We start from the raw sequence: 19,628 nt of genomic DNA on the forward strand, positions 1-19,628 counted from the left end.
CATGAAAGATACAGCTTAATAAGTGCAGGGGAACCCCGTCCCCTTCCTATACAGCGTATGACAGCTGAGATGTGTCCAAAGGACCCGCTAATATATTTTAACATAATGACTCACCAGCTTTTGTTTTGGGTCTGTGCTTAAATAAATAAACCTGAACATGTGTTCCTGCAGTTTGACAAAAATCACTAAGTCCAGAGCCGAATCATCATGGATTCCCCGACTGGGGACAGTTTTAGTCATTACTGCTCTAAAGACCAGCTTTAAAAAAAAAGTAGGGGCTTCCCTGGTGGTGCAGTGGTTGAGAGTCCGCCTGCCGATGCAGGGGACACGGGTTCGTGCCCCGGTCCGGGAAGATCCCACGTGCTGCGGAGCGGCTGGGCCCGTGAGCCGTGGCCGCTGCGCCTGCGTGTCCGGAGCCTGTGCTCCGCAGCGGGAGAGGCCACGGCGGTGAGAGGCCCGTGTACCGCAAAAAAAAAAAAAAAAATTAATTAATTAAAAAAAAAAAAGAATAACAGGCACAAATACACACCATTTATCATTGTTCCTTTCTTTTCCTTTTGAGTCCTCTGCATTTAAAATTTTACATCCAATTTGTAGATTTCTTAAAAAAAATATTTCAAATGCTATTTAAATCACATCCTTATATTTCTCTGAACCCCTTCTGTTCTTGCAGTGTTGTAAACAATGGGTGGGCAACAAAAGAAAGTTTACTCAGCCAAGCTACAGTTCTCCAAGGAAGCATAGCTGTTTCTGTAATTGCTTCAACATTTTATTTTCATTAATTACAGAGAAAAAAACCCAGAACAACACCTCCCCAAACAAAACCAAAATAAAGACACACACACACACACACACACACACACACACACACACACACACACACACACACACAGTGAAGAACTATTTAACTGCTCCTGGTTTATCCTATTTTCTCCCTGTAGGACTTTCACTTCTGCAGATTTCAGTATGGCTCAATACCTTACATCTGGGAAAATTCCATTGCACATAAACACAAGAGAGCATCAAATTACTTAATGTCTCCCTGCTTGTAGAAGCTATCTGTGTTCTGTTTATTTGGTTGGGTTTTGTGTTCCTAGTTTTTCTCTCTTCCCGTAGCCAATCCCCCTTTTGGCGTTAGCACCTGATTTCCTTTGGGGATGCGCCTTCCCCATCCACTGCATCTCCTTGGATCTGGTTCAGAGCGGGGGGCTGATCTCAACCTTAGGATGCAGGAGGTCACCCGGCCCAAACCTGGCCAAGCAGTGCATCACACCCCATAGAGACTATAGAAATGGGTCTCTTGAGAGGACGTTGTTCTTAATTCACTCAAGTTTCTCATCTGATAGGTGGATAGTTTGGAATTACGTGGGCCTATCTTGTATTCACTTGGGAAGGGTCTACCTGAGAATTCCAGCATAAAACCGAGCCAAAAAAATGGAAGTCCCATTGCCTGAAAACCATTTTTGAGAGCTTGGTTCTCTCCTGCACGGTTCAGCATCAGCAAGCAATGCATTTTCATTTTTATTTATTTAATTTTGATCTGTGCTTTTTCTCACGGTTGAGTTAGGCCTTGGTCACTTGCATAGAAGAGTCCTGACAGATACATGCAGGGCAGACCCGGTGCCTTAACTGCCCTCAGTAAACTCTCTCCTGCTTCTGTACCTGGAAAGCACTGCTTCCTGCTTCCAGGATCCTCAAGATGCTTTTCCCTTTTTTTAGTCTGGAAACATTGCCGCAGGGGTTCAAGTAAATGCCACCTCTTCTCCTATGCTCCCATGATGGGCCGACAGGCCTTCTTTAAGGCTCATAAGCCTTTGATCTATCCCAGTTGACTATGAGTGACAGAAGGTAGAGAGGGTGTCTGCACCCCCTTAATTTCTGCGGCCTCCAGCACAGGGCTGGCCACGAAATAACTCAATAACGTGCTGACTGTTCACAATAGCCAGGACATGGAAGCAACCTAAGTGTCCATCGACAGATGAATGGATAAAGAAGATGTGGCACATATATACAATGGAATATTACTCAGCCATAAAAAGAAATGAAACTGAGTTATTTGTAGTGAGGTGGATGGACCTGGAATCTGTCATACAGAGTGAAGTAAGTCAGAAGGATAAAAACAAATACCGTATGCTAACACGTATGTATGGAATCTAAAAAAAAAAAATGTCATGAAGAGATTAGTGGTAGGATGGGAATAAAACACAGACCTACTAGAGCATGGACTTGAGGATATGGGGAGGGGGAAGGGTAAGCTGTGACGATGTGAGAGAGTGGCAGGGACATATACACACTACCAAATGTAAATTAGCTAGCTAGTGGGAAGCAGCCACATAGCACAGGGAGCTCACCTCTGTGCTGTGTGACCACCTAGAGGGGTGGGATAGGGAGGGTGGGAGGGAGGGTGACACAAGAGGGAAGAGATATGGGAACATATGTATATGTATAACTGATTCACTTTGTTGTAAAGGAGAAACTAACACACTATTGTAAAACAGTTATACTCAAATAAAGATGTTAAAAAAAATAAAAATAAAAAACAAAGATGATGTGATATATAAATACACACACATACACACACACACACACACACACACACACTGGAATACTACTCAGCCATCAAAAAGAATGAAATAATGCCATTTGCATCAACATGGATGGACCTAGAGATTTTCATACTAAGTGAAGTAAGTCAGACAGAGAAAGACAAATACCATATGATATCACTTATATGTGGAATCTAAAATATGACACAAATGAACTTATCTATGAAAACAGAAATGGACTCAGGGACATAGAGAACAGACTTGCAGTTGCCAAGGGGGAGGAGAAGAAGGGGAGGGAAGGATTGGGAGTTTGGGATTAGCAGATGCAAACTATTGTACATAAAATGGATAAACAACAATGTCCTACCGTAGAGCACAGGAAACTATATTCAAAATCCTGCGATAAACCATCATGGAAAGCATATGAAAAAGAATGTGTATATATGTATAATGGAATCACTGTGCTGTACAGCAGAGATTGACACAACATTGTAAAGCAACTCTACTCCAATAAAAAAAGAAAATAACACACTGAGAGGGAGAGAGGAACTACCATCTAACGTTCTTTATGGATTTGATCTCTGTCAGGTGCCCGGCTGTCTGAACAAACTCTCCTACATTTTCCAGGATTTCCGAGTGCCTTTCTCTTCCAGCTCTCCATTACGAGCGGAGCACAGCTGACCACTCCATGTCCATTCAGTCTGCTGCTTTGAGGGATTCGAGACATTTATCTCCCACAATTCTGGGGGCTGGAAGTCAGAGACTACGGTGCCAAGCACTGTCCTAAAAGCATTACTTTAAACAATTCTTTTAATAGTTCAACAAATAGGCACTAGTAGAATCATTGTCTTACAGGAAGGACTCAGAAACCCTGAGAGGTAAATTTGTCAAGATTACACTTGACAGATTATATGATTATATGTAATATATAGAACAGATACATATTAATATATACAGGACATATATATCCTAACATTTATATAATATATATCCTTATGCATATAATTATATTAGATACCCTAGTGAATAAATAATAATATATTATATAATATGCTACATAATATATTGTTCCTAATCCTTATATTATTATTAGTTAATATTTTAGGAGCAAATGCTGGCTTTGAACCTAAGCGGTCTGTTCCAGAGCCCCTGTTCTTAACCACTACTTTTATATTGACCATCTTAAACAGGATCTGCTCTTAAAAAATCTCCCTATATAAATATAATGTGATTATTAGGTATAAGAATGAATTACGAGGGGATGGAATGGTTAGAAATATCCCGGGACACTGGTTCTTACCTTTGGGTACACATTGAGATCACCTGGGAGAACGACCAACCTCTCAATTCTGTGCAGGAATAGCTGATGTTTCTGTCTTTCAGCCCAAGTGGTGCCGCCCTGCAGTAATGGCTTAACCACATTCTACAACTAGTTTTACCTGCACACTTTGAATTTGTGCAATTATAAAAAAGACTGCTTTCTGTGTAAGCATCATTTCACAGTATATGCATACATTGAGGCTCACTGATATTTCTAAATCCCACAACTGGTATTTGCAAAAGTCACATTTTCACCTATTGTCATAAAAATAAACAATAATTTGGGAGAGCGTCTTCAAAGGTTCCCTCTTCCTCATGATATTTCAAAGCAAACAGGAGTCCTGTGGGATATTGCTGGGTGGTTTGATTTCAGTTTTGAAAACAAGGTCATCTGTCTTATCAATTTTTCCAGGGGTGCCTGTCAATCAGGATGGACTTCTCTTCCCTCTAAGGTTACCATGGGACCCCCTCCAGGAGGGAGTTCAGCAATGTTTTAGACCCTCCATAACCACTCCCCAACCCCCAAGCAAAGCCCATTAAGAGTCAGGATAAGAGGAAAACACACAGAGGGCATCCCAGCCAGTTCCAGCCTTCGGGGAACCCAGTTTCTGCTAAAGAAGATAAGATTCATTCCCCAGAACAAAACAGAATAATCTGAGATTATAAATTAGAGGTAGCAACATGGTGCCATGAGGTCTGGTTTTGTGTCATGTTGTTGGGCTATGTCTTACTGCCAAAAAAGAAAACTTGATAACATTTGAAACATCAGAATATTCTATGCAAAAATCCAGATCCCTGGCTTCTCTTGAAAAATCAGAAGTCTCATCAATACCCACCGTGCATTTCCACACGGCAACATTTACTTGAGTTGAACAAAGGCCACCAAGTATTTCCTAAACCCCAGAACCTGTGAATATGCCAGGTTCACAGACTTATGAAATGGAGTGTTACCCTTCTCTTTGTTGTAACCAATGAGGGCAGATGGGAATAATCATAATATTATCACTTTCCATTGCACCGTCAACCTATTATCCAATTTGGCATCCCATTTCAGGAGTGCCCCTAGAACCAATTAGTGGTGAATTATTTATATGAACAGCTGTTGCCAAGTATATTCCAGCTGTTGCTTCATGAAGAGCATTATGTGTTAGTAAAATTTTGCCCAAGGACCATGTAAGAAACCAAAGTCAACACCAAGTGTAAGGAATTTCTTATCTCATGTTCAAAGTTAAAGACATAGTCACACACTGAGACCCTCCATATGCAAAGCTAAAATAGCAATCCTTCCTGTCCAATTGTAGCTTTACAGTTGCAAGCTAGGACTCTTATTTGCTATCGTATTCTGTGCAAGATCTGGTCTTAGGAGGAAACCCAAGTGCAAATTCTTCCACCATCAAACGCAGACACTCTGAGGGGGCCAGTCGTAGGTTACAACTCACCACATCATGCAGTAGACCTCACAGGATGGGGTTCCTCCAGCACTTTGACATTCCTTTCATTTGCAAAATATCACTTATAAACGTGCACACTTTCATGTTAACCAGAGAAAAACTTTACTGGGAAGTCAAAATATTGACAGCTTCAAAAGAAATGAGTTGAGATATTTGCAACTTTCTACCCAATGACTTCCCACATCAAAACTCATCCGTTCATTGTATCATCTCAACCTCCCTTTTTCACTCCCAAGATGGCAGGTTGGTAACAGGGCAATTTATTTGGAATAGGCTATTCAGTAATTGTTAGCGGATTGATTGAATTCAGGAGACAGAGTTCCATTTTAATGGGAAATTTGGGGAACGTAAGGCGGGCTGTGCTGGTGAGAATTTTATCAACAGTCACAAAACTGGTAATGAGAAATATGATTGTCTAGATGGTGTCTGGGAGGACTCAAGTGTCCATCGATGGATGATGAGTGGATAAGCAAAGTGTGGTCTATCCATACAGTGGAATGATATTCAGCCTTAAAATGGAAGGAAATTCTGACACAGGCTACAATATAGATGAACCTTGAAGACATTATGTGAAATTAACTAGTCACAAAAAGACAAATGCTGTATGATTCCAGTTACATGAGGTCCCTACAATAGTCAAAATCATAGAGGCAGAATGTAGAACGGTGGTTGCCAGGAACTGGGGGGAGGGTGGAATGGGAGTTAGTGTTTCATGGGAACAGACTTTCAGTTTTATAAGATGAAAAGAGTTCTAGACACATTATGAATGTATTTCATACCACTGAACTGTCCCCCTAAAACGGTTAAGATGGTAAAATTTATGTTATGTGCATTTACCACAATAAAACAATGGAGAAACAAAGATAATGAAGATATAATATTCCTGAAAGGAATTTTGAAAAGAATTCGGCCTATGGATGTGTTTATGTGGTGCAGGAAGAGTGGGGTTACTATCCCCCAGAACAATGAAAGCTTTGCTTCTTCTATCTCCCACATTGCTTATTTGTTATTACTGAAAACATTTAAATTGTTACTTTAATACACTTTTTAAAATTTTAGTGAAGTTTAGTTGATTTACAATGTTGTGTTAATTTCTGCTATACAGCAGAGGGACTCAGTTATTCACATATACATTCATTTTCATATTCCTTTCCATGACGGTTTATCACAGGCTATTGAATAGAATTCCCTATGCTATACAATAGGACTTTCTTGTTTATCCATTCTATGTGCCATAGCTTTGCATCTGCTGACCCCAAACTCCCAATCCTTCCCTCCCCCAGCCCCTCAGTACACTTTTATATTGACAAGAACATTATATAATGTATTTTAGACTAAACCACACAAACAAGGAAATGTGAGTTTGAGGTTTTTCAATGAAAAATTGCAAGGACAGAGATGAGGCAGCTGGCATGGGACTGACGGCCCAGGACTCAGATGTCCAAGTGTGGGATGGAGCCAAGAAGGGCAAGGGCTTAGGACTCCGCCTCTGTGACATACCCTGGAGATCCCTGTCTTGGTAACAGCAGAGAGAACAGCACTGTTGCCATGGACCTTGGATGCATGGGAGCCACCTCCAGGAGGGGCAAAGCTGGGGCTTCTCCTGGTGACCTCTGAGTAGCAGACTTAACGAGACAAAATCATAAATCGTGGTTGTTGGGGAGTAACGGTGTGCAGGTGTCACTGGCCGACCAACTAACAGTCCCCTCAGGTCACCGGTCAGCATCTGCTGAGGTTCTGAAGCCTGATAATGTCACGTCGTACGACGGCAACGATATGTTGATTTTATTTAAATGTATAAACATTAAGTAGGCTTTAAATCCTTCCTTACGTATAATAAAATACCAACTCCTATCAGTCCCATCTCAAAAATAGCTGGCGAAAGTCAGACTCCATGTCACCATGGGCATTGCCACCATCCAGACCCACACCGCTACCATCCCTTCTGGGACATTTATAAGAACCCGCAATCTGTTTCCATGATTCCTTTTTTGCCCTTTGACAGAGACGTCACTTTAATTTAAAAAAAATTCTTTTTTTATTGAAGTATAGTTCATTTACAATGTTGAGTTAATTTCTGCTGTACGGCAAAGTGATTCAGTTATACATATAGATACATTCTTTTTCATATTCTTCTCCATTCTGGTTTATCACAGGATGTTGAATAGAGTTCCCTGTGCTGTACAGTAGGACCTTGCTGTTATCCATCCTGTAGATAATAGTTTGCATCTGCTGATTCCAAGCTCCCAATCCTTCCCTCCCCCGAACACCTCCCCCGAACCTTGGCAACCACCCCTCTGCTCTAAATGTCCGTAGTTCTGTTTTGTAGATAAGTTCATTGGAGACATCACTTTGTTTTTTATTTTATTTTATTTTATTTAAACAAATGTTTTACTGACTTTAGGTCAGCTGGGAACAATTACGTGTATTTATGCTTTATGATATTTCATCTCATTGGAAAAAAAGATAAATGTTACTTTAGAGACTTTTCACTTTCATATACTTGCTGCTCTGGGTTCAGAAAATGTTCAGCTCTTTCGTGCGATATGTGTTTCAGTACTACAACTCATCAACGAAAGGTGTATGCTCCAAATTTCCACTTGCTGCCATTGACTTCCGGCCAGAAACAAACTTCTTTGCAGCATTTGTGACATCGGCGTCAGCTACCGAGTCAATCTGCTGCAGGACTGTGGATGGCGGCACATATGAACCAGCAGCTAGAGCCTGGGACCCGACTTCACCCAGGAAACCCTCGGAGGACTCCACTGACATTAGGTACCCAGCTTTCAGCTTGTTCTTGGCAACTTGGACATCTGTACTAGAAAGGTTTCCTTGAGCAACTGTTTCTACTTGGTTATAGGCAGCCTCGATAACATCTCCAGCAGCTGCAGCCTGAAAGATAGTGTAAATCTCAAAGAGTCCAGAATCTGAGTAACTGGCGTTAAAAGCGGAAACATCAAATGGCTGGTGAACTCCCTTGGCAGCGGCTTGGCACAGAGAGCCGGTGGCATTGCTGCCCCTCTTAACACGTGGCCCAGCACCGAGCACATGCTGGGGAACACTAAACGCATTTGCTTCTGCACTTCCTGCAGCAGCGCGTTCTGCTACAAGAGCGGCATGGACGAGACCGGCTCCATTCTGTTCTCGAATTTCACCTCCATGGTACTTGCTCTTCGCACCAGATAAACCAAGCCCACCCTTCACGTTGAGAAACTGTTCAGCAACTTGCTTTAGAACAGGATGACTCACATCAGGGCCAATCAGAGCCATTCTTGCACTTGTGAAATGATTCTGTACATAGTCATGTAACTCATCTGGTGTCACTTTTCCAATCCTACAATCAGGACAATATAAGGAATTAGCCAAGGCATTTCGGGAAGCCGCAGCATGCACATTTTCAATGACGTGAGCCTGTGGATTCTGAAAAGCCACAGCTTTGTCAATGCTTAGCTGAGACCGAAGGGCAGCTACCTCCCAGCGACGAAATCCTGGTGCTGTGGTGACACAGAGCAGGAACGCCACTCGAATATCAACATCATCCCGCAGGCATTCCACAGTATAAGCCATGTTTTCCCTTGTTGAAATCACACTTAATTTGCCACCCACGGCTTCAATTCCACGGGTTACCTTGAAAGATGAAGCTCCTTTTGCAGTCAAACTGGATGCAAGACGAAGCAAATGAGACGTTCCCGAATCGTTGGAGTCCTCATATCTGCTGCCTGCTTCAATGAACAAACCAATTCCTGAGGCAGGAGCACAGTTTTAGAGAGAAGCAATCACTAAACCATTTGGTAATTTGGTAAACTCAAGGTCCTGAGGATGTGGAGGCGCTCCTGCAGGGGTACTTGTGGCTTTAGCTTTGGGAGCAACTCTGAGGGAATAAAATCTCGAGAGGGACCCGGCCCTGGCTATTAGCTTCCTGGCTCAAGACTCAGAGACGTCACTTTAAATGTGAAATGGCAGAGCATATGCCACGACCCCTCTCCAAAGCCTTCAAGGACATACATACCATATTCCACTTCGACTTTTTAAAACTCCCAAGTGGTCGCCGAGGCTCTGAGGGACCCGACCCCACTCACTCCATCTCCTGCCACCTCTCTCTTCCTCACTGACCACAGGTACCTGGTGTTAATTCCTGGATGCAAAGCAACGGTGACCTCTTCAGAAAGAGAATCTTGGTTTCGGATGCTTTTATATGAGAAAGCCTAAAAACCTCACGAGGCCTCCAGAGATTCACGACTGGTTGTCTTGAGCAACTCTGTGTAAAAAGCCAAACTGGTGGACCAGGTTGGTGCGGGGCCGTTCGGGGAAGCCGCGCGTGGGTCACAGGTAGGACGAGGTGGCGGCTGCCGGCGCCCCCGGCACGGAGGCCGCAGGAGCCCGGGCGCTTCCAGGCGTCTCATCGATCTTGGCGGCGAGGCCGCGATGCTGACGGAGCAGCGAGCGCGGGCAGATGAAAAAGATGCTCCGGGACTTTCATCCTGGCGTCGTCTTGTCTCCGGACGCCAGGGCAGGGGAGCGTCTGCTTGCGCGGGGGACACGGGTGCTGCTCCCTGGCCCAGAGACGGTGATAAACAGACGGAAGGAGCTCGCGGGTGGGGCCGCTCTCTTCCCCACCCCACCCACAACACGAAACTCGCTGTACGGAGGGGTGCGCGCGACCCTCTCTTCCAGTGAAGCAGCAGAGACGCTTTTCAAATGACATTCATCAGGGGAGCTGTTGAACAAGCCATGAGCGCTGCACCCAGGGGCGGAGGGGCGCACGTGGCGGGGTCCTTGGCGACGCCCTGATCCCCCCCCCCCCGGGCACAGCCTCCGTCACCTGCCACTCCCCGCGCTGGGGGTGGGGGGCACGGACGGCCTCACCACGTGCTCATTTCACCCCCTGCACCGCCTGCCAGGCAAACGGCAGAAGGAACCCTGCGCTCTGCAAGTCTGCGTAAGCATTTGACTGTGCGTTGAAAATCAAATAACTATGATTTCTCGAGCGTCTCTTAGCTGACAGACTGGCAGCTCGCGGGTGGGGCCGCTCTCTTCCTCACCCCACCCACCTCGGCTACAAAATCCAACACTGTAGATCCAAGCGAAGAGGGCTCCTTCGCGAAGTTTCGGGAGTAGCAGATGAGAAGCGGAAAACTGACGCCTTGAAGGAAAGGCAGGCGCGAAGGGTGCTCCTCGAGCCGGCTGCCCCGGGGCGTCACTGGATCTCAATCGGGTGGTGACATTTGGGGGAAAACCGCCACACACACACACACACACACACACACACACACACACACACACACACACTCTCTCTCTCTCTCCCCTCAGAATGACCCAGTCTGCGGTGTCAGGGGGCGGGGTATTTATACTCCACTCCTAAGAGCCACCGGTGAAGGGAGGCTCCTGCGAGGGCCTGCAATTAGTGCCCAGCTCTCCCAGCCCAGCCCGCAGTCACAGGGCAAACTCTTTCACAGCTGTGGGTAGCAGGGAGAGCCCCTGGGCGCCGGAATATGCAAGGCAAGCGCCAGAGTGCATGGTACAGGCTGGGAGATCCAGGAGTGGTGTGAAAGGCAGATAGACTGATGACCTACAGGGTCTGTGATACCTTCTCCCTCTGACTAAAGCTCCACCGTCACTTCCTCTGTCTGGACCAGTTCGCACTGTCACTTCTGCTTCAGTTTGTACCTGCAGCTGCCACCACACTGGTGACTGCACGGCACTTTGATTGCGTACCTGACCGTCCCCGATAGATTGCATACTGACGGAAGGCTGGGGTTGCAGGCTTTCGTACATAAGAACGCAGTACATCCAGCTCAGTTTGAATCTCCGATAAACAGAGAATATATTTTTAGTCCAAGCATGTCCCATGCCTATCCCGTACGTGTGCTATCAACTGGGAATCACATGGTACCTGGCACTGGACAAGGGCTGATTCTGATGAAAGAATGGACAGAGCATTGGAAGCAGCGTGTAGCTAATCACCTAGAGGTGGGCTTGCCTCTGGTTTTACAGCAAGCCTGTGTTAACCTTGCCACGGTGAAATCGGCACAGCGGTCATTTTTTTCTCAGTGACAAGACACTCAAGGTGCACGATCTTCGGGGAACGCACTGGCTCTCTGTCGGGTGCGATCATCACCTTTCAGGGCAGTAACGTGGAAATCACAGCACGGCCGAGACAATGAAGCCATGATCAGCTTGTGGGTGAATAAATAACCTCATCTCTAAGCACCCATGTGTTTTGTGTCTCTTTGTGTTAAATCGTTCAAGGAAGCAACTGTGTTATTTTATTTTATTTTATTTTATTTTGCGGTACGCGGGCCTCTCACCGCTGTGGCCTCTCCCGTTGCGGAGCACAGGCTCCGGACGCGCAGGCGCAGCGGCCATGGCTCACGGGCCCAGCCGCTCCGCGGCACGTGGGATCTTCCCGGACCGGGGCGCGAACCCGCGTCCCCTGCATCGGCAGGCGGACTCGCAACCACTGCGCCACCGGGGAAGCCCCACAACTGTGTTATTAAATTCAATCGCATGTAATGATAGTCAGCAGGCTCACAAAGGTTACTTCCCGCTTCACTGATCAGTTAAGAAATTCACCCTGAGGACTTCCTGGCGGCCCCGGGGTTGAGACTCCGCCCTCCCGACGCAGCGGGCACGGGTTCCATCCCCGGTCGCGGAACTGGGATCCCGCATCCCGCACCTCGCGGCAAAAAAGAAAGAGAGAGAAAGAAAGAAAGGAAGCAGAGAAAAGAAAGTCGCCTTGATATCCTGTCCAAGATAAGTGATGCCTTTTTCATGAGGCGAAAGTTCGCTGCCGTTGGGGAGGTGATCGTATAGGACACGGAGTCCCAGGCCACCGGCAGACACCCACAGGCCACGTGAAACTGACAATGCCTTTCAGCTTCTGTCGACCTTTTCCACTGCAAATTTACCTGATTAAGGAATCTCACTCCATCCCCTGGAACTTTTATGAAAATTGTCCATTTTTTCTGTCTCTGTGTATCCGTGCGTGCTGAAATCTGATCCCTAGAATGGCTTTTTCTCCGCGCAGTCTGAGGGCTGTGCGTGGAAATCCTTCCAGAAAGAACAGACAGATAAAAGCAAAGGCATCAATCCCTGCAGCCCTCGTAGAGCTGCTGGGAAGGCTCCTGCTCTGAGAATTCAGAGAAGACACTACGTGCCTCGCATAGAATTTACTGTCCCGGAAGTCCTGACTCAGAGGCTGACCTCTGGTGGGAGATGTAACAGCCTTGACATTGACATGACACATTGACGTATAGGGAACTCAAGCCCGCCTTCCACCGGGGGCAGACGTGGCCACAGTAAGTCAAGGAAACTACATATGGGTCTTTTGGCAGCAGGAAGGTGAACCTTTCTAAATAATAGTGTGAACGATACAGGATTCCACAAATGGAAGTTTCAGCTGTGCACCAAGACAATAGATGAGACATTTCTAAGTGAAGGCAAGAGCTGATCCAAGAACAGCCATCTTCTTATCTTTGCTTAATACTTACAAATGTGCTTCAGTGCCCATCACAGTATAAAAGAAGCCTCCTAAGAACCAGAATCCATAAAGGAAATTAGATTCAGTTCATTTGATGAATCCCTACCCTGTTGCTCTGGTCCTGGGAAGCCATGGGCTTACTGAAGTCTCTGGCATAAGACTGGTAAGAGCTGGCATAATTAAGCTAGAAATTAATATTAATGTAAATGATTATTGATAAATGAGATTTTTGCAACTTAGTAATGGTGTGAGAAACCATTTTTTCCCCCTACCGTGGACAATTAACCATGAAGAGAATAATTACAGACTTCATAAAAGCAAAAATCAAATTAGTTTGATACGCTTAGGGAATTAGAAAATGTCCTACTCATTAGTTTTCATAATGAAGAGCAAGAAACATAAATCTGCTCAATAATACAATGATAAATTATTTAATCTTTTCTTTTGACTCTCCATTATGGTAAATTAGGAAGAAAATGAGATAAAAGTGGGGACTGAGACTCAGAAGATCAGGACAGGTTTAAGAAAGAGCTGAGAGTCTAGAGGCCTGGCATCTGGCGAGTCTGGGTTTCATCACAAGAGTTATCTCTGCTGCACAAGAAGACTATTTAACTCGGTGCTGCTCTCTTTGGTCTCATTTAGATCTATCTGTGGACTGGGTTCAGGAGAGAGAGAGAGAGATTAAAAAAGAGAGAGAGATGCTTCAGTAACTCTTTCGGTAATTGACACAAGTGGAAAACGTATTCTCAAGTATTCATGGATTTATGGATATAGATCATATTCTGGGCCCTAATAAAAGATTCAAGTAATTTTAAAGCTTTAAAATAATAGGATTTATTTGACCAAAATGGAACTAAATTAGAAATCAATACCAGATCTATGAAAAACTCCCAGATATTTGGGAATTAAATAACACAATTTTAAAGACGAACTCAAACCAGACATTAGTGTTTTGAACTGAATGACGATGAAATGTAACATATCAAAATTTATTTGATCGGGTTTGGTGAACTGGGAGAAGGTAAGAATGGCTTCTGGGTGTTGGCCACAGGTGGATAGTAGCTTCGAGTAATTTTAAACACAATTTCCTTTCCAGATGGATGGGGAGGTGATGAAGAAAGGTGTTTAGGAGTGTTAACTATCAAAAGTGCTACTCATGATCACGAGTTAAGATAAAACATTGCCTGCAGGCATTCTTTGCCCTCAAGGAGAAAAGCGGTACAGGTGGTAATGAACTGCTTTCTTAATTTAAGCCTGCACTTTCATAGAAGTTCCCTTTCTGGCCATGTCTCATCTAAAAAAAACTGAGCTCTTTGTGCAAATTAAATGTGATCACCAAAGCTACATCAATCCATTAGCATCTGTCTTAGTCCCCTTGTGCCGTTATAATAGAACACCACGGACTGGGTGCCTTCTTTTTCACACCCCCGAGGGCCGAAAGTCCGAGATGAAGATGTGGCCACAGATTGCGTGTCTGGTGACAGCCTGCTTCCTGGTTCATAGAAAGCTGCCTTCCCTCTGTGTCCGTACTTGGTAGAAGGAGTGAGGGAGCTCTCTGGGGTCTCTTTTATATGGGCATTAATCCCATTTCTGAGGGCTCCACCCTCATGACCTAACCACTCTCCAATGGCCCCACCTTCCAAAACCATCACGTTGAGGGACAGAGCTTCAACACGTGAATTTGGACATTCAGTCTTTCGCAGCAGTCAGAGAGATTTTGGGGAGTGAAATGGTAAATTTTTTTAAAAAAATAAAGTTTGATTTTGAAGTGTGGACAAATAAAATTCTTTCATGATTTCCTAAGCAAACCAAGAAACTACGAAGCACTTTTAGGCAGAGGGGGAAATTTTATTTTATATTCAAACAAACAGATATGATTTGTAATTACATTACCGGTTGAGTTTTCCAGATTAATTCTGACCATTCCATGACAAAGCATAGCGCATCGTCATGTAAGGAGTTCAGGGTGGTTCATTGTGACGTGTAAACACAACCATGACGATAAACTTGGCAATTAAGTCAAATAAATCCTGACAAATAATATGCAAAATTCATGCATTGTGGTGGCGCTAATTCTGGAGGATCGCATTCCTTTTTTCCTGGATGACTCAGATGGGATGTGGAATTCACCCACGTGGAATCGAGCCTTGATGAGCTTATTGTGGTTACGGGGACAGCTAAATCACTGATGAGAGACATCAGGAAACAATCATCACACTCGTTCAGACCTTTCTGCGACAGTTGTGAAGTCAGTGACTCATGTATCTGCAACTTTTAAGGGATTTTTTAAAATAAATTTATTTATTTTACTTTTATTTATTTTAGGCTATGTTGGGTCTTTGTTGCTGCACGCGGGCTTTCTCTAGTTGCGGCGAGCGGGGGCTACTCTTCGTGGTGTTGCGCGGGCATCTCATTGCGGTGGCTTCTCTTGTTGCGGAGCACGGGCTCTAGGCATGCGGGCTTCTGTAGTTGTGGCACGCGGACCCAGTAGTTGTGGCTCGCCGGCTCTAGAGGGCAGGCTCAGTAGCTGTGGCACACGGGCTTAGCTGCTCCGCGGCATGTGGGATTTTCCCGGACCAGGACTCGAACCCGTGTCCCCTGCATTGGCAGGTGGATTCTTAACCACTGCGCCACCAGGGAAGCCCATAAGGGAGTTGTTTTTTTTTTTTAAGTGAGGTCACGGGAAGCATGAGCCCAGGTGAGGGGGGTGGAAATTGACCTGAATGAATCACGGTCATGGCAAAAGCATCGTTTGCCCACGAGCCTCAGTTCCAGGGGAGACATTAGATGTAAACATCCACAGAGATGGGCCTCCAACTTCCCTTCTGCAAATTAGTGGCCTCTAGCCTTCCTTTGAAAAATATTTTTATTTTACTTAAAAAATATTTAATACATAAATACACATTTATTTTTTAAATAACATTAAACACAGATTAGAAAAGATAATGAAAATCATTAAATTCCGACCATCCAGGGGAAAAGATGTTTATATGCCAGTAATCTTTTCACTGATATGTGGATGTTTATAAAATATATAAAATGTGTGTTTTAACCACAGGGTGCCTTCAGTGACTAAAATAAGGGTATGTACAAATAGCATTTCAAGAATAATATCACAAACACAAAATAATCAGACGTGGTTTCTCACTTTTCCTACTGATGGGTCCCGGGCTGGAGTCGATGCAACAAATGCATATTTTACAGACCGACTCTGCCTTTTCTGTGTGAGCTCAACTACAACTCTGGAAGCAGCTTTAAACGCTGCTCTGCAGCGTTATGCATCTTTAACTCAGCTTTATAAGCCATTCTGTAATTAGTCACAGGCCAAATCAACATCTTATAAATGTGTCACCAGGATTGAAATCAGTAACCCATTAACACAATGCATTGTCTGGCTTCTCTACATCTGGGCAATGTGATGTTATTTTAAATGGTCTCAGCCAGACACCTTTTGGCCCTAAAAGCTGACCACTTATAGGCGGCCCCTTGCCGTTCACAGAGTGAGGTGGCTGGGTCAGGTTAGAGGTGAGTGATGGGGGCTTAAACAGCAAAGCTTCAACAACATTGCTTCTAAGAAATTGATCTGTATTTCACAAACGCTTTGGAAATGAGTAAGCAGGTGGCTGCAATTTATATCCATTCAGTTTTCCCTGCTTTTTTCCCTTTTTCTCCCTGGCTGACAGCTTTTTAACAAATTGCTAATATACAAGTAGTTATGCTGTTTGTTTTTTTCCAGGTCTGCGTGCTTCTTTGCCGCCATCCTGGGACGTTTTCATCAGAAATGTAAGCACAGTCTACTGGAAAACCCAACAAGCAAAATAACAAAAGTATGTCCTTTTTCGAAAGAAAAAAAAAATACATATATATATAAATAGATCCCTTGTGGAAAACTATGAACAAGGACAGATTATGATTCTTCATTGTGGAATTTGGTGATTCTTTCTTCTACCAGGCCCTGAGTTTTCTTATAATCGAAATTCTTCTTCTTCAAAAACCAAGATGGAATTTCGAAATTTCTAGAGTGCAGGTCGGAGGCAGATAGTAAGAAATGCAAAATTCCAATGGGAAAAAAAAATTTTTTTTTGGCCGCCCCACGCAGCTTGTGGGATTTCAGTTCCCTCACCAGGGATTGAACCCAGGACCCCGGGCAGTGAAAGCGCCGAGTCCTAACCGCTGGACCGCCAGGGGATTCCCTGGAAATTTGAGATGGGTAGGTGACACTGACTACAAGGTTACAGAAGGGAAGGAGATCTTCCATTGTCTGGTAACTTTTTTTTTTTTTTTTTTTTGCGGTATGCGGGCCTCTCACTGCTGTGGCCTCTCCCGTTGCGGAGCACAGGCTCCGGACGCGCAGGCCTAGCGGCCATGGCTCACGGGCTTAGTTGCTCCGCGGCATGTGGGATCTTCCCGGACCAGGGCACGAACCCGTGACCCCTGCATCGGCAGGCGGATTCTCAACTACTGCGCCACCAGGGAAGCCCCTGTCTGGTAACTTTGTTACTCATCCTCTTGCAGAGATACTGAAGGGCCTGAGTTGCTGTTGATAAAAGTCATGGCATGAGTTGAACAGAGCAGCTGCTTCGTCTACACTTCTGTGGACAGCAGGAACGAGCATCTTCCCCTCTCCGGTGCGAGTGGGACGGATTGGCGTAGCTTCTATTTTCAAGGCAGAAGCGTATGACCCCAAGCTCCTACCCGCACCACTACCACCACCATCGTCACCGCTTTCTCAGCAGATGCTCCCAGTGGCCTGGCTAAGCCATTGCATCTTTAGGGATATAACACCAACCCCAGCACAAATCCTCCAGCCCCCAGCGCTAACGCCGCTCCTCCCCAACTGTTAGCGTCTCCAACCCCGCCTGCAAGACTTCCTTGATTCCAATGCCACCTCCAGCAAGTGACGGCACAGCCCACGCCTTATGGGACTCAGTGACCGTATAGCAGAGACCCCGGAGAGCTCCCTTGCCCCCTTCCCCACTGAGGACACAGCGAGAAGATGGCATCTGTCAACCAGGAAACGGGCTCTCACCAGACACGGAACCTCTGGGCATCTTGATCTTGGACTTCCAGCCTCCAGATTTATGAGAAATAAATGTCTGTTGTTTAGAAGCCACCCACTCGATGGTGTTTTGTCATAGCAGCCCGAACAGACTAAAACCCCATTTCTGAAAAGCCTCTTACGTCAAATGATGTTAAACCCACTGAAGAAGGTAGGCTCAGAAAGAACTTTATCGTTAGGATTAGCGAATGCTTCATCCAAACTGGGACACTTGTGAAAGGGACAGGGACACACTAAGTGCCCACGGCCGGGTGGTGGCTGTACACGGGGGCTGCCCTCCACCCACCAGGCCATACGGTCCCCGAGTGATCATGACATTACCTGCAAGAAAAAGACTGTTCAGGGGTCTTCAGTCATCCAGTGACATGTGTTTTCCATTCCATTATGAGTATTAACTTAGACAATTATTAGCCAACATTGGAAGACCACACAATGTAACATAAAAATCTACATTTCAGGCCTTTCTTAGAAAGAAGGGAAAGCTGGTACTCTGGGCTCATGTTCCCAGGACAATCCTGAGCTGCGAGCGGCGGCCACAGTCAGATGGGGATTTGCTTTTCTGATGCCACAGTCCCCACTCCTCCCTATTGTCACACCTGGCTCATCTCCTCCTTGGGGGGTTTAGGTGTTTACTTGGAACCTGCCCTACTCTTCTGCTCTGGGGTCCCTCCTCTGAGATGAATGACATCCTAAAGTGCCACCCCACCATCCTTCCCGGGACCCCAGAGCAGGCTCTCAGCTGGTACATGCCAACAGGCTTTCCTCCAGGCCCTAGCAGGATAAAAAGACTGCGGGGCCCAAAGAGAAGAGAGATGGACAGGGCAGCCTACAACAAGGAGCTGATAAGACACTGTGGCCCAGAGGTCAGGGCTATTCCTTTCACTCACTCAGGGATTCTACTTCAAACCCCAGTTTTGCTTCCTACACTGACCAGTACCATCTGTGGCTAAAATGTGACTATCAGTGTCTCTGTTGGTCATCTTTTCAGCCTAATTCACAGCATGAACTTTGGGGAAACGCTGCTGGAATTCCCTGGCACGGAATCTTCCATGCTCCTTCCTCTATACGCCCACAGCATGTCCTAAGGTGCCTCTAGTTTTGCTGTGCCACTTTCCTGTCTGTCTGTAGGTCATTCCTGAGTCCTGAATCCCTCACATCCAATGCAGCAGCAAGTTTTAACAGCTGAACCAGTAAAAGGTCCTCCTCTTTCCATCTACTCTTTGCTCTCGTCTTCTTATGCTTGGACTAGCGCAGTAGCCTCCCAACTGTTCTATCACAGTCCCCTCTGGTCCCATCAAACCATTCTCCACACAGGGGTCACAGGGATCTTTGTAAATTGCAAAGTGTCTTAACTTCACTCTCTTGCTGGGAAGCCATCAACAGCTTCGCAATACACGTTTAAAGTATGAGCTCTGAGCCAACCTCTCCTGTCTACCCTGACCATCTTCTGGGGCCAGGAAAACAGGCTACTTCACCTTTCCTAAAACATATCAGGCTGCGGCTGACTCAGGGCTGTTGCGTTTGCTATTTCCTGTGCCTGAATGCTCTTCCCCTGAATGTAGCATATCTGACTTTCACATCCTTCAGATCTCTGCTCCAATGGCCTCCTCCGAGAGGCCTTCACTGAGAACCCCACCTAAGAGCGGCCCCATTGCTTCAGCTGCTTTCCATCACGTGACCCTCTGTTACTGTTTCCCCATGTACAGTGTTCTCTGAAACCATCTGGTTTATTTCCTTACTTACTATCCTCACAGTTGACGTCTCCCAAGGAA

The 19,628-nt window shown here is 45.4% G+C and overlaps 1 protein-coding gene and 1 pseudogene across 2 annotated transcripts in view; both read right to left on the reverse strand.

Annotated features, from left to right (window-relative positions):
- Window positions 1-19,628, reverse strand: part of LOC136792680 (uncharacterized) — a 506,767-nt gene that overhangs the window by 403,910 nt on the left and 83,229 nt on the right. The gene's annotated exons all lie outside the window — the stretch shown is intronic.
- On the reverse strand, window positions 7,834-9,182 carry LOC131742193 (cytochrome b-c1 complex subunit 2, mitochondrial pseudogene; annotated as a pseudogene).

Source organism: Kogia breviceps, chromosome 15, assembly GCF_026419965.1.
Source record: "Kogia breviceps isolate mKogBre1 chromosome 15, mKogBre1 haplotype 1, whole genome shotgun sequence".
NCBI lineage: Eukaryota > Metazoa > Chordata > Mammalia > Artiodactyla > Physeteridae > Kogia > Kogia breviceps.